This window comes from Chanodichthys erythropterus, chromosome 13 (genome assembly GCF_024489055.1).
Source record: "Chanodichthys erythropterus isolate Z2021 chromosome 13, ASM2448905v1, whole genome shotgun sequence".
Lineage (NCBI taxonomy): Eukaryota > Metazoa > Chordata > Actinopteri > Cypriniformes > Xenocyprididae > Chanodichthys > Chanodichthys erythropterus.
Window position 1 is genome coordinate 31,758,154 of NC_090233.1, and position 13,323 is coordinate 31,771,476.

A 13,323-nucleotide genomic window follows, 5' to 3' on the forward strand; every position below is an offset into this window, starting at 1 on the left:
CCAACACAGCACTGTATCAAACACACAGTTGGGGTCCTTGTTTTTTCTTCTCAGCTTTTGGGCAAATACTTTCACTGTGTGTGGTGCTGCATGCCACTGAACTTTTTATTTATGAAGACTACCTCATTCTGATCTCTGACTGAGTGAGATCCAAGCAAGAAAGTTTTCAATCACTTCTCTTCTTATTCATCTCACAGTGTCCCCTGCAGCAGAGCGACTGCGCTACATTTTAGGGGATGAGGAGGAGACCATGCCCACACCCACTCTCTTCACTGAGATGGACACGCTGCAACATGAGGGAGACGAGCTGGAGTGGAAAGAATCCGCAAGGTATAAAAACATACCCATCATTATATTCGGAGCCGTTCACATCCTCTGACTGGGAATTATGCGTTTCTATGGCACCACTATCAACGTGTTTATTGCTAGCCCTGCAAAAATGCACATAGCTCAAGTCATTTGCATGCGATGTACTGTATCTGGTTGCCATGACTTCCTCTTACTTGCTGCAGCTCTATGTAATCAGAAAAACCACTTGAATGGTATTGAATTTGTAAGTTTACTATAGAAAAGCTAAAAATTTATCTGTTGTTCATAAATACCAGTAGTGATGCTGTACAATGAGGATGTTTTCATATCACTGGAAATAGAGTCATCAGTGCGCCAATGTGTAGTGAGCCAGGGTCCTTACTGTCCTTACCAGTGCCCAAATTTGTGTACACGATATACTGATTCATAACCTCAGAAGCTAGGGAGCTGATTGAGACAGGTGTTGTGGAGCTGTTTGGAGCTAAACCCTGCAGGACAATGGCACTCCAGGAGCAGAGTTGTGTGCAAGTGTGATTGAAATGAAAGTCTGTATTTTTGTAATATCAAAATACTCCTATCCCATTTGGAAGAGACAACTATTAGTAAGCCATTTGTATGTTGATTCTGTGGCTCTGTGGCGAGAAACTAAAACAATTAAAAACATTTTTGTTAATTGAAACAGAAGAAAATGACTAAAAAAAAAAGAAAAAAAAAGCCATTTTTAAACAAAGACATTGCACGGCAGAAGGAGAGTTTGGGACATCTGTTTAGAAATGGACCTTTTTCACATTTCCGGGGTTTTCCAGAAGCGGAAGTCATCATAGTTGGGTAAACTTCTATAGAGGTGAATGGGAGATGACAACAAATATCTGTAATCCAAAAACCATTGTCAAGAACAAACAGAGAAACATACATGGGGCAAACAAACAAGGAAAGAGAAATGCTCTGTAAAAACAGGATAAACTGGCAATACTTTGCAACATGGTGAACAAACAACATGGCTTTTAATAGATAGGAACAGGAAGTGATGCATGAAGAACAAGCAGTAGTCAGTAGTCTCAGGAGATGGCTCCCTCTGGCAGTTGGAGGAATGGATGGCGGATGCATATGTTACAAAATCCATTTCCCTATGAACACCTCCAGGTGTTCTTCATGGCCATACCCTTGGTCTGGATACAGGTCGATCGGGATTTGCCTGGTGGAAGGATGGGTCTAAGATGTCTTAGGCAGCCACCCAGCCAGATGGGACCAAGGACGCTGAGGAATTGGCAAGGGTTCTAGGAGACCAGCTGGGAGTTCCCGGGGTGTTTTGGATTGAGCACACACACTGCAAGACTTAACATAAATAGTCACATCATAATTAGATTAGGCCACAAAAAAGAGTTAAGCAGCAGTTCAGTTGTCTTTTGAATGCTAGGATGCCCAGAGCTAAGAGATCTGTGAACCCATTGCATGATTTGTTGGCGTAGAGACCTAGGGACATAATGCAGGTCAGGGGGACACTCTAGGGGAGCTGGCTCCGTCTGCCGTCTCCCTTTGCAATTTTTCCATTATATCCCAACGAATAGGTGCTACAGTGAACGAGGGGGTTAGAATTGGTCCTTGGCTGCAAGAGGTTTCATTCGAGTCGTGTCCATGATCATTTCTTTGGTTTCCCCTTGAGTAGTGAGATTAGCAATGCTGCGATGGTACTCAGGCTCTATATCTCCTTTGCTCCATCTGGGTCTCAACCGTGGCCAGCTTCATCTCAGGACATCGCACCCTCTGTCCTCAGTTGGACCTTGTATGGCGCGAAGATGCGCCTTTCCAGTGGAGGGTGTACTGTACTTTGTTTCACTGTGTTCCTGTCTCGACCAAGTTACATTACAGTTGTTAACCTACCTTCACAATAACACAAAGTATAGCATTAGAAATGTGTATTACATTAAAAAATAAATAAAAAAAATTACTAGATAATGTTGATAACAATGGAATCCGTGAAAAGGATCCATAACCATTATAATTTTTTCATTACCATTTGCTGCCTGTATTGCAGAGATCCCCAAACCAGGTGACACTGGCCAAAGTTGGCCTGTGATGACCTTTGATTTGGCCTTTTATGTCATATGTCATATAAGAGATTTGAAAAAACACGCCATTGAAGCATATCTTCATTTCACATCTTTCTATTAAAAAGTTACATTTAGCATTAAAGTGTTAAGAATACAAGTGAATTTGATTTTTTTGAAAACGATAAATTTGAATTTAATATGATTAAATATAATGCAACATTTATTTTCGGCCTATGCCAGAAAATCTAACTCAAATTAAGTTTGATTTATGCCCCTTCATACTAAATGGTTTGGGCACCTCTGCTCTAGTGAGACAGAAATGACACATTTCACCTTAAAACAAACAGCTTCCACATCTGAACAACATCAGTAACATTTTCTTTTTTTCTCTGCTTGACTTCAACTTTGTGTGTGTAACTGTGCGTATCTGCAGGTGGGTGAAGTTTGAGGAAAAGGTTGAGGAGGGTGGGGAGAGATGGAGCAAACCCCACGTTTCCACGCTCTCACTGCACAGCCTGTTTGAACTGCGGACATGCTTACAGACAGGCACAGTGCTGTTGGACCTGGAGGGATACTCACTCCCACAGATAGTCGGTGAGCAATGAGATCTAATCCTTTGTACAACAGATATTGTCTTGCATACTGAAGTGTAATTCAGAAAAGGGTGTCTTTTTTTCTTAAAGGATTAGTTCACTTTCAAATAAAACTTTCCTGATAATTTACTCACCCCCATGTCATCCAAGATGTCCATGTCTTTCTTTCTTCAGTTGAAAAGAAATGAAGGTTTTTGATAAAAAAACATTACAGGATTATTCTCCTTATAATGGACTTCAATGACCTACAAACCGCACTTTTGTATTCTTCAAAAAGCTTACACTGTATTTCCTTCAGCTTCCCTCTTCTACTTACGGAACGAACGCAGTGCCAGTTCCATTTTTTCCGTAAGTAGACCAGGGAAGGAGTAGGACATGTGTAAGCTTTTTGAAGGATACGAAAGTGCAGTTTTGGCGGAAGCACTCGGCATTTGTTTATATAAAGCATATACATTAGGGGTGTGACGAGACAGGTATCTCACGAGACGAGACTCAAGATTGAGTTCACGATACGAGACAAGATTTTTACACACTATTTTTAAGAAATCCTCAATGGCGAAATACATGACTAGAAAAAATATTCTGCAGGTGTATTTGAAATGTTTTAACTAATCATCTTAATGAATGTCATTACAGTTCTTCTTTCTGAGTATGAATGATCATATGCAGTAAAAGACAACAATACTCAAGCACTGTAAAAGGTTTTGCCACAAACTCAACTGACTGACTTCTCTTCTGTATGATTTCAGTCTCTTTAGACCTTACTGTACATGATTTATAAACTTTTGACCTCCTGAACTCCTTTCCACAAACTGATCATAGAAATAAAAACAGTATACATAAAAATGGTAACACTTTACAATAAGGTCTCATTTATTAACATTAATGTATTAACCAACATCTACTAACAATGAACAATATATTTGCTACAGTATTTATTAATCTTTGTTTATGTTAGTTAATAAAAATAGTCATTCATTGTTAGTTCATGATAGTTCACAGTGCATTAACTAATGTTAACAAATGAAATATTGTTTGTGCTTAATAAGATTAAGAGAAAACTCTTATTCATTTTTATGGTAACACTTTACAATAAGTGCAACCATAATCGCACTCTCTCAATATTCAAAGTGCAAATAATACCAAATTATTCTTTGATACAGAAGAGATGGTTACAGCTACACTGCCCAGCCTAAAATAGCTTTCATATTGAGAGATATCTGTATTCATCAGGGAGCCGCTTTCAAATGCGGGGTATTGAAATCGCGTTTGAATGCGCACTCGCGTTTACTTTCACTTTTACGATCGCACGTAACTCTGTAAATATGGAGCAGCGGCAACCATTATCCCAATGAATTAAATTATTTTTATTTAAACACAAAGCAAAACGACAGTGGAGGCGTAATGTAAACGGAGCGGTGGCATATTCTTTCCTAAACATCCTAACACTCTGTCATGGCAACATCACAAGACTACTTTTCGCCTCGATGAGAAATCTCGTCACATATTAGTCTCGCGAGATCTCGTGCCACGAGATCTCGTCACACCCCTAATATACATTTAAATTTTTTTCTAAATTGACTGATCGTTTCGCCAGATAAGACCTTTATTCCTTGTCTGGTATCGTTTAAAGCCCTTTGAAGCTGCACTGAATCTGTAGTTTTGAACTTCAACTGTCTGGAGGCCATTGAAGTCCTCTATAAATAGAATAATCCTAGAATGTTTTCATCAAAAACCTTAATTTCTTTTCGACTGAAGAAAGAAAGACATGAACATCTTGGATGACATGGGGGTGAGTAAATTATCAGGACAATTTTATGTGAAAGTGATCTAATCCTTTAAGTTTTGTTGCATTATAATGTTTTTCTACAGTTTTGATGCATTATGTTTTGCTACCAATATACTTTAAAAGAAAACTACTTTAACTTTTGTCTCATGTAGATGACATCATCGAACGTCAGATAGAGGAAGGGTTGATCAGTCCTGAGCTGAGAGATAAAATCAGCTTTGTTTTGTTGAGAAAGCACAGACACCAGACAAAGAAGCCAATCCATCGCTCCCTTGCAGATCTGGGAAAGTCTGGCTCTGGAGGCGGCAGTGAGTGTTCATTCAATCTTTAAATGTTTTCTCTTTCTATCCCTACACATATTCTGCACAATAGGTTGAAAAATGCAGGAGTAAATGAACAAGAACTAAATTATAGTGCTGCAGTGATTCAGTTGTCAATTTGAAGATGTTTTTTTGTGCATATTCAAGTATAATGCAGCCTAATTGCTTAATTGTCTTAAAATGACAGTTCATCCAAAAATGATCATTAAACCTGTATTGAATCATCAAACTTGTATTGTGTAAACTCTCGCAAAAAAAAAAAAAAAAAAAGAGTTTATCAGCAGAACATTCAGGCCGCTCTCTTCCATATAATGAGAGCCAAGTGGCTGTCAAGCTCTGAAAAGAACAAAAAGCAAAGGTAGCACAAAACACGAAGCTTCAGAAGATTACTTTTATGTTTCTTTTTTTTTTTCTTTTTGAAACTTGACAGCCATTGGACACCATCCACTTACATTGTTTAGAAACATTGTTAAATTCAGCCTGAGCATAAAAAAGATCATATGGGTTTCAAGGGACATGACGGTGAGTATAGACATTTTGGTGAACAATCCCAATCCCATTTTAATTCTTTCATTGCTCTTTTTACATAGATCATTAACATCAGCTTATTAGAAAAACTGTCTGCTTGATAGGTAATTTAAATGGTTGTAATGTTGTTTGTCTTTCATAGCTCGGAGCCCAGCCCGAACTCCTGCCACTGGAGCAAATTTTAATCGCTCTACAGAAGATCTGCGTAGCAAACAAGCAAACTATGGCCGACTACGTGAGTCTGTGTCTTTTTTTCAACCTTTTTTTTTAATATTTCATATTCTGGTAATGTCACAGCTGGTTGAAGACCTGGGAAGAAAATAAAGCTGGATCTAAGTGCATCAGTGCATCAAACTCTCACCACTCAGGATTCTCTGGATCAAAACACGAATGGAATAACTTCATGCAACGAATACCAATCAAAGACAGACAGAAAGCTAGCTAATTAAATACAACATCAAACCAATCAAAGCAACAAGTAACAAGTGTTCAACTAAATCGGTAACCTAGGCAACCAAGGTCCATGGAATAATATTAACAGATATTTGTTGAAATTAGCATTAACTAAGATAACTGTTTTTCATTGTTAGTTTATGTTAACTAATGTTGACGAATAAAACTTTATTGTAAAGTTTTACCCATAGAAAGTGTCAGTGATCTTTAGGTTTGGTTAAAACTGATTAACGAGTTAATTCTGCTTAGGGTAATGTGATTGTGAATGTAATGTGTTTTGTGTTTTTAATTAGCTTTTTTATAGAAATGTTTTTCATTAAAGCTGTCCAAAAAGAGTATTTAGATTTTTAATTAGTTAGTGAGTGATGCTAGATTAGTTGTCAAATAGCTAGTCAGCTTTGTATCTTGTTGGAGTAGAGTAAGACTTATTTATCATTTTGATGAAAAATTTGTAATTACATTTCTGTGCATATTTGTGCCTGTGTGTGCGTAGGCCATGCTCAAAGCAGGAGTATGAATGACATTGCAGACACACCAAGCACAGACCAGGTGAGTCCCCTCCTTTATCTGTTATAGAAAGCCACAATTTGACAAGGCACAACAGCCATTGTATTGTTCACAATAGCGTCTGCACAGATTTTTTGTATTTGCTTTAAAGATATTTTTAGCTGCTTTTTTTCAGCTTTCCAGACTGACAAATTCAGACAGATTCTTTAAATCAATGCCTCTTCTGCTTTCTTTATAATCAAACTATTGGAATATGATTGATAACTTAAATCAACACAATTTATGTTTTTTCTTAATATAAATTAAAAAGATATTTTTTTAGATTTGACCATGTTTTGAGGTCACAGAAAGAAAGTCCTGTAGTCCTTCAGAATCATCACCAAAATGAGAAATTCCGGCCATAATAAACTTTCCATATTTTCAAATTTGTGTGTATGTGGTTCTGAGGATCTGGTGTGCTCTGCATTGCTGTAGTCTGGTGTCTAGGTCATTATTGATCTGCCAATGGTAAAACGTGCCATCTGACTATGTGGTCCTCGTGCTAAGCTCTCACATGCAGAGAGATAACCGGGAGCTGCGGCCCGCTCCCTCCGGAAAATGGTGTCACTGTTTTTTTCCATAAGCACTCAATGTACAAGGCTGTAGCCACCAGTCATACCACGCATTTATTACTGTCCTGCTTTTGTGCTTTGCTATTGTATCAGGAATGTATTTATTATTTTTACCTTTAAAATGTAATTTATATCTTTGCTTGTTAGTCCTGTCTTAACAAAAAGCTCCCATTAGCTGGACTAAAACAAAATAATTTTCACAATAAGACTATATATAAAGACAAGCAGAAAACAATGATCTTCCTTATGGCATATTGAAACTAAACTTTAAATTTATAAACACAGAATCTGTAGTCAAGTATAATAAACATCTTACATATTTCAATACAACACAAATTCTTGATTAATACCTGTACGCTTGTCACTCAAAGGTTTGGGGTCAGTAAGATTTTTAAGAAATAACTATTCTCATTCAGCAAGGATGCACTAAATTGATCAAAAGTGACAGTAAAGACATTATGTTACAAAATATTTCTAATAAATTATATTCTATTGTGTCTCTTGAATAAATTAACAGCACAATTTTTTAATTTTACACAATACGTTAATAATAAGAAACGTTTCTTGAGCACCAAATCGGCATATTGGAATGATTTCTGAAGGATCATGTTTCACTGAAAACTGGAGTAATGGATGCTGACAATTCAGATTGCCATCACAAGAATTACATTTTAAAATACATTAAAATAGAAAACAGTTATTTTAAATATTTAAAAATAATAATTAAAAGTAATATTTAACTATATTTCTGTATTTTTTGATACCTTGGTGAGCATAAGAGACTTTTGATCGGTAGTGTAAATCATTGAAAAAATGATTGAAAATTTTTTCTTGACTTCCTTGTTTAAAATCAAGCTTGTTATAGAAATGGGACAACCTTATTTCACTCTCTCAAAAGGCTGTTGTATAAATTTTGTAAAACTCATTTCAAATTTTTTTATGGAGATATGAAAAATATAAAACATTGTTTGGAGGAACTCTGCTGTTATCCAAAGAAGTTAGATATTTTGGTTTTTGGAAAATATGCCTCAACACATTGAGCTCTGTCTGCCAGATAACCCAATAGCTTTTCTAAACTCCATTAATATGCATCCCTCATGTACAATGTGCTGTTGATTATATAATCCTTCCATGTGAATGGCATAACACCGGGGGATGAATGCTTGGTTTATGATTTGTTAAAAAAAAAAGACAGAAGGAAAGCAGAAAGGCTAATCTAAATCCACCCTCATTTTACTCAAGGGCTACAGAAGGAATTGTGCTGATAATTGTGGTGATAAAGCCTGAAGACGTTTTTGTTGCACTTTATTTTACAGTCTTGTTTTGCCTGTACATACTATATACTTATTGTAGTAATTACAGTAACTGGTTAACTAGGTACTTAAACCTACCCCTATACCTAATCTTAACCCATGTAACCTTATATTATTCAGTTCTTTCTTGGTAAATACACTGAAAGTTCATTTAAAGTGCACATACTGTAAAGTAAAGCGCAACCGATGTTTTTTTTGTTTTCAGCGAGTTTAGAATAGTACAAGTGAGTGTGTGAACAGTAGTGAACAGCAGTAAATCAACTATTGTGTTTAAACTTTTGTGTTTAAACAGATAAACTTGCTTCACAAAGAGCCCAGCGTTAAGTTGAGCTGAGAGTTTTGTTTACGTATTACATTGATGCGCTCTCGATATTTGTTATGAAAATATATAACCATAGAAACTGATAGTCATAGTTGACTTTTCACAGTGAAGTAACTCACCAATACCAGCAGCTAAAAAGGGAGAAGCTATATTTCTCTCCAGATTTTTGAAGACACCCCTCTGGAACATCATCATGCAACTCGTGTTTCATTGTGATTCATCACTCCTTCATCACATTGCTTTTCAAGTAGTGCATTTGCTTAAATTTAGCACATTTCCTGACCAATAATACAATTAAAAGCTTTTGAATAAGACAACATGAGGGTCCTCTGATGGAATAGAAGGGTTAAAGACAACTTAAGGGTCTTGTAACAGAAGGGTTACATGACAACAGTAGGGTCCTGTTATGGAATAGAAAAGTTAAAGGGCTGTAACTTTCTAAGACCTTGATGACATTATGATGGAACAGAAGGGTTAAATGACAACAAGGGTCCTGTGATGGAACAACATATGGGTCCTTTTGTACCCATCAAATCCTTTTATATTACTTTTTCTTTGCTCACTTTGATTTCAGCTGAAGAACAAGTTCATGAAGAAAATCCCCAGAGATGCAGAGGCATCCAATGTTCTGGTGGGAGAAGTGGATTTCTTAGAAAAACCCTTTGTTGCCTTCGTTCGGCTGTCTCAGGCCACCACTCTTGGGGGTCTGACGGAAGTTCCAGTGCCCACCAGGTAACAGTTTTGCACATTAAAAATTCACAGTATTTCTGAAAAAGATCATGGAAAAAGTTCAATGAACTAAAGATTTGAATATGTATCTCTTAATGGACAGATTCTTGTTTGTGCTACTTGGGCCTCCTGGTAAAGCCAAATCTTACAATGAGATTGGACGTGCCATTGCCACTCTTATGGTGGATGATGTAAGTTTGATTCATTTGTTTGTTTGCAATTAGTATTTTTCATACAGTCTACAGTACATTCTTATCATCTTTAATGTTCAGTTCTTCCAGATGAACTTGGATAAACATTGCCATTTAAAGTGATCCAAGATTGATTTCCTCCGCAGCTCTTCAGTGATGTAGCATATAAAGCCAGGGACCGGGAGGATCTGATTGCTGGCATTGATGAGTTCCTGGATGAGGTGATTGTTCTTCCACCTGGAGAATGGGACCCCAAAATTCGCATAGAACCCCCCAAAAAAACTCCCTCAGCAGACAAAAGGTAAAGCTCATTCTTCTTCTGTGGCTTTTTTTATGGCCCATATGCTTCACATCTTTACTTTCCTCTTTGTTTCTCTGAAAAGGAAGTCTGTGTTTTCCCTCAATGAGCTGGGTCAGATGAACGGGACAGCAGGAGGTGGAGGGCCTGTTGGCGAGGATGAGGAGATGCCTGTTCCACATGAACTTGGTGAAGAATTGGCATTTACGGGGAGGTGGGTGTGTGAATACACTGAATGACATGATTAGACATTATCCATCCATCAATCCATTCATCCATCCCATTTTAATTCTGCCTTATTTTTGCCACCTCAATTCAAATTCAGCTTAAATTCAGGAATTTAATTGAAATTTTAAATGATGGCCACACGGAGTGTATGGCCATTTGCCTGTAGATCTTTAGGACCCAATGTTCTTGTACTTTTACCTTGCAGAGTCTCTAAAACGCTTCAGCTGAAAGTTTGAAAAACTCTTGAGTATAACTTTTGGGTATATATATTTGCTTTATCTGACTTTACAAATAATTGGAAGGTACTTTAGAGCTCCAAGGCTTAGTAGAGTTCATATCTTGATCAGTATGTCCAAAAAGGAAAATGTAATGCGCTTTTTGGAACTGCGCTAAAGGGTATGCTAGGACTTAGAGATAGAAAATGGCTGCCAGTACTCTGTGCTAATATTCAAGATAGATCTTGCCTCTGTTTGTCTGTCTAAAACAAGCTAAAGAGGACAGGTCCCTGATGAATAATGGATTAAACATCTATGTTTACGGGGCAGGTTCTGTGGTGGCCTTTTCCTTGACATCAAGAGGAAGCTCCCCTGGTACCCGAGCGACTTTTATGAAGGCTTCCACATTCAGTCCATCTCTGCGGTGCTCTTCATCTACCTGGGCTGCATAACCAACGCAATCACCTTTGGGGGCCTTCTAGGGGATGCCACAGACAATTACCAGGTACACCTCACGGTTTTCTACTTGACACTGAACATGACAGTTTGCTTAAAGTTGCATGTCATCATCTTTTATGGAGCATTTAACAAGCAGGTTTGTGACCTAGCTTCATCTATAGCCCTTCTCTTTTTTGTCCTCCTCTTTCTCACCTTGTTTCCTTGTCAGGGTGTGATGGAGAGTTTTTTGGGCACCGCTCTAGCAGGAACGGTATTCTGCATGTTTGGCGGTCAACCTCTCATTATTCTTAGCTCAACAGGCCCCATCCTCATCTTTGAGAAGCTGCTTTATGAATTCAGCAAGTGAGAGAGCCATCCGCACCAATCCATCATAATTTCACAGTCTGTTATTGAGGACAATAAAGTACAGCCTTGATTGCTCACTTTCATAAACCCAGTAAAAGACCCTCATAAATCATCTCTCTTCACTGATGCAAATAAGCTTTTGCTCTCTTGTGTTCGCTGCTCTAGTATTTATCTCTCTTTATTTTTTCTTTAAACTTTCTTTTCCTCAGAAATAATGGGATTGATTACATGGAGCTTAGGCTGTGGATCGGAATACACGCCTGCTTGCAGTGCTTACTGTTGGTCGCTACGGATGCCAGTTACATCATAAAGTACATGACGCGCTTCACGGAGGAAGGCTTCTCTAGCCTCATCTCCTTCATCTTCATCTCTGATGCCATCAAGAAGATGGTGGGATCCTTTAAATACTATCCCATCAACACCGACTTCAAACCGGACTACGTTACGGCCTACAAGTGCGAGTGTGTGGCTCCAGATCCGAGTAAGTCCATTCTTGGCATAGAGCACATCAGTTCTGAAATGAAGAATTAATTGTGAAATAAATTAGATGTAGAGCAATATTACCTTAATTTAGTGTGTCAGGATTTACACCTGAAGAACAAATGGTGCAATAATGTGCAATTAGTTAACAGTGCAGTACTCTAACATACTTTTGTTCATAGTTAAATCATATTTGTTCAAAATACCTTAATTTGTTAATAAAAGTTATTAGATTAGATTTTTAAAATTTAGGTAAATTATTTATTTTCAATTTATCTTTTTAATTTTTTAGGTTTTGTTAGTTTTAACTGTATCAAAAAAAAACTTTAAAACTGTGATTTAGTTTAGTTTTTATCTTTTTAGTATCTTAGGGCTGCTAAAGTTATTTTAGAGTTGGTTTTTTTTACCTCTGTAATTTTTAATCAAAATATAACTCAATCTGGAAATTCAACTTTGCCATCACATGAATTACAAGAAATTAAATTTTAAAATATACTAAAATAGAAAACAGTTATTTTAAAGTGTATTAATATTTCACAATATTACTGTTTTACTGTATTTTTGATCAAGATCAAATAATGCAGCCTTGGTGAGCATAAATAGACCTCTTTCAGAAACAAAAAAATCTTACTGACCCCAAACTTTTGAACGGTAGTGTATGTTTTTCACTGTAAAAGTATTTTTACGTTTTAGTGCTATACATAAGTCAATATTGTACGTTTCAGCACCTTTCTAAACGTTCAAAAATGTACATTTTGTGTCTTTGAAAGTTACGTATTAATACCTACGTATTAACAATGAGACCAGGCTGGATTAAAGAGAACTGGTTGAGTGCATGTGATTATTGTAACTTATTTGTGTTATGTTTGTTTTTGCTGCAAACCCCAAACGTGGCTGCTGATTGATGTGAGTACATTTCAATATGCATGAGTTTCACCTGGACAAATAGCATGTTTATTTTCTATGAGTTTGTACTTAGTCTAATGGCCTGCAGAAGTGAATGAAAAGTAGCAGTGAGGTCTTTTGAAAGTAGTTTAGGCATGCTGGATTATTTCAAAAACCAAATGAAAATTTTATTTGGGCTACACCTGCAGTCATTTACATTTGCCAAAGCTGGCTTTGATCCTGGATAAATCCTTCTAACAAAGTGTTATTCATATTTCCATTCGTTCTGCTCATTTTCCTCTCTGATTCTCCCTTTCTCTGTTTGTTCAGTGGCACCAATGATCTTCGATGTTGTAGTCCCAGTGCCAGATAATTCCTCTGCTCTCTTTGGTGTAAGTGCCTATTGTCTTCACCTCACTCACATCTGAATTAACATTTGTGTTAGCATGACCTCAATTAGATTACAGCCTTTGAATCCACTGTATTTGCACTATCACTGATTTTATAGCCCACAATGATATTTTGTGTTTTTGTATTATGTCAGATGAGTGGCATCCAATATAATTTAATTAAAATTGACACTTTTTTACTGATCTTGCCTGCTGTATTGCACTGTGTTTTTGGTCCTGTCCTGTTTTATTCTCTATTTTTCTCTCTTTTTTTTGCCATTTATCCACCATGAAACCCTTCTATCCTT

General features: G+C 37.0%; 1 pseudogene; it reads left to right on the forward strand.

Annotated features, from left to right (window-relative positions):
• The first annotated feature begins 262 nt into the window (after positions 1 to 262).
• Positions 263 to 13,323, forward strand: part of LOC137033895 (electrogenic sodium bicarbonate cotransporter 4-like) — a 30,530-nt pseudogene continuing 17,469 nt past the window's right edge.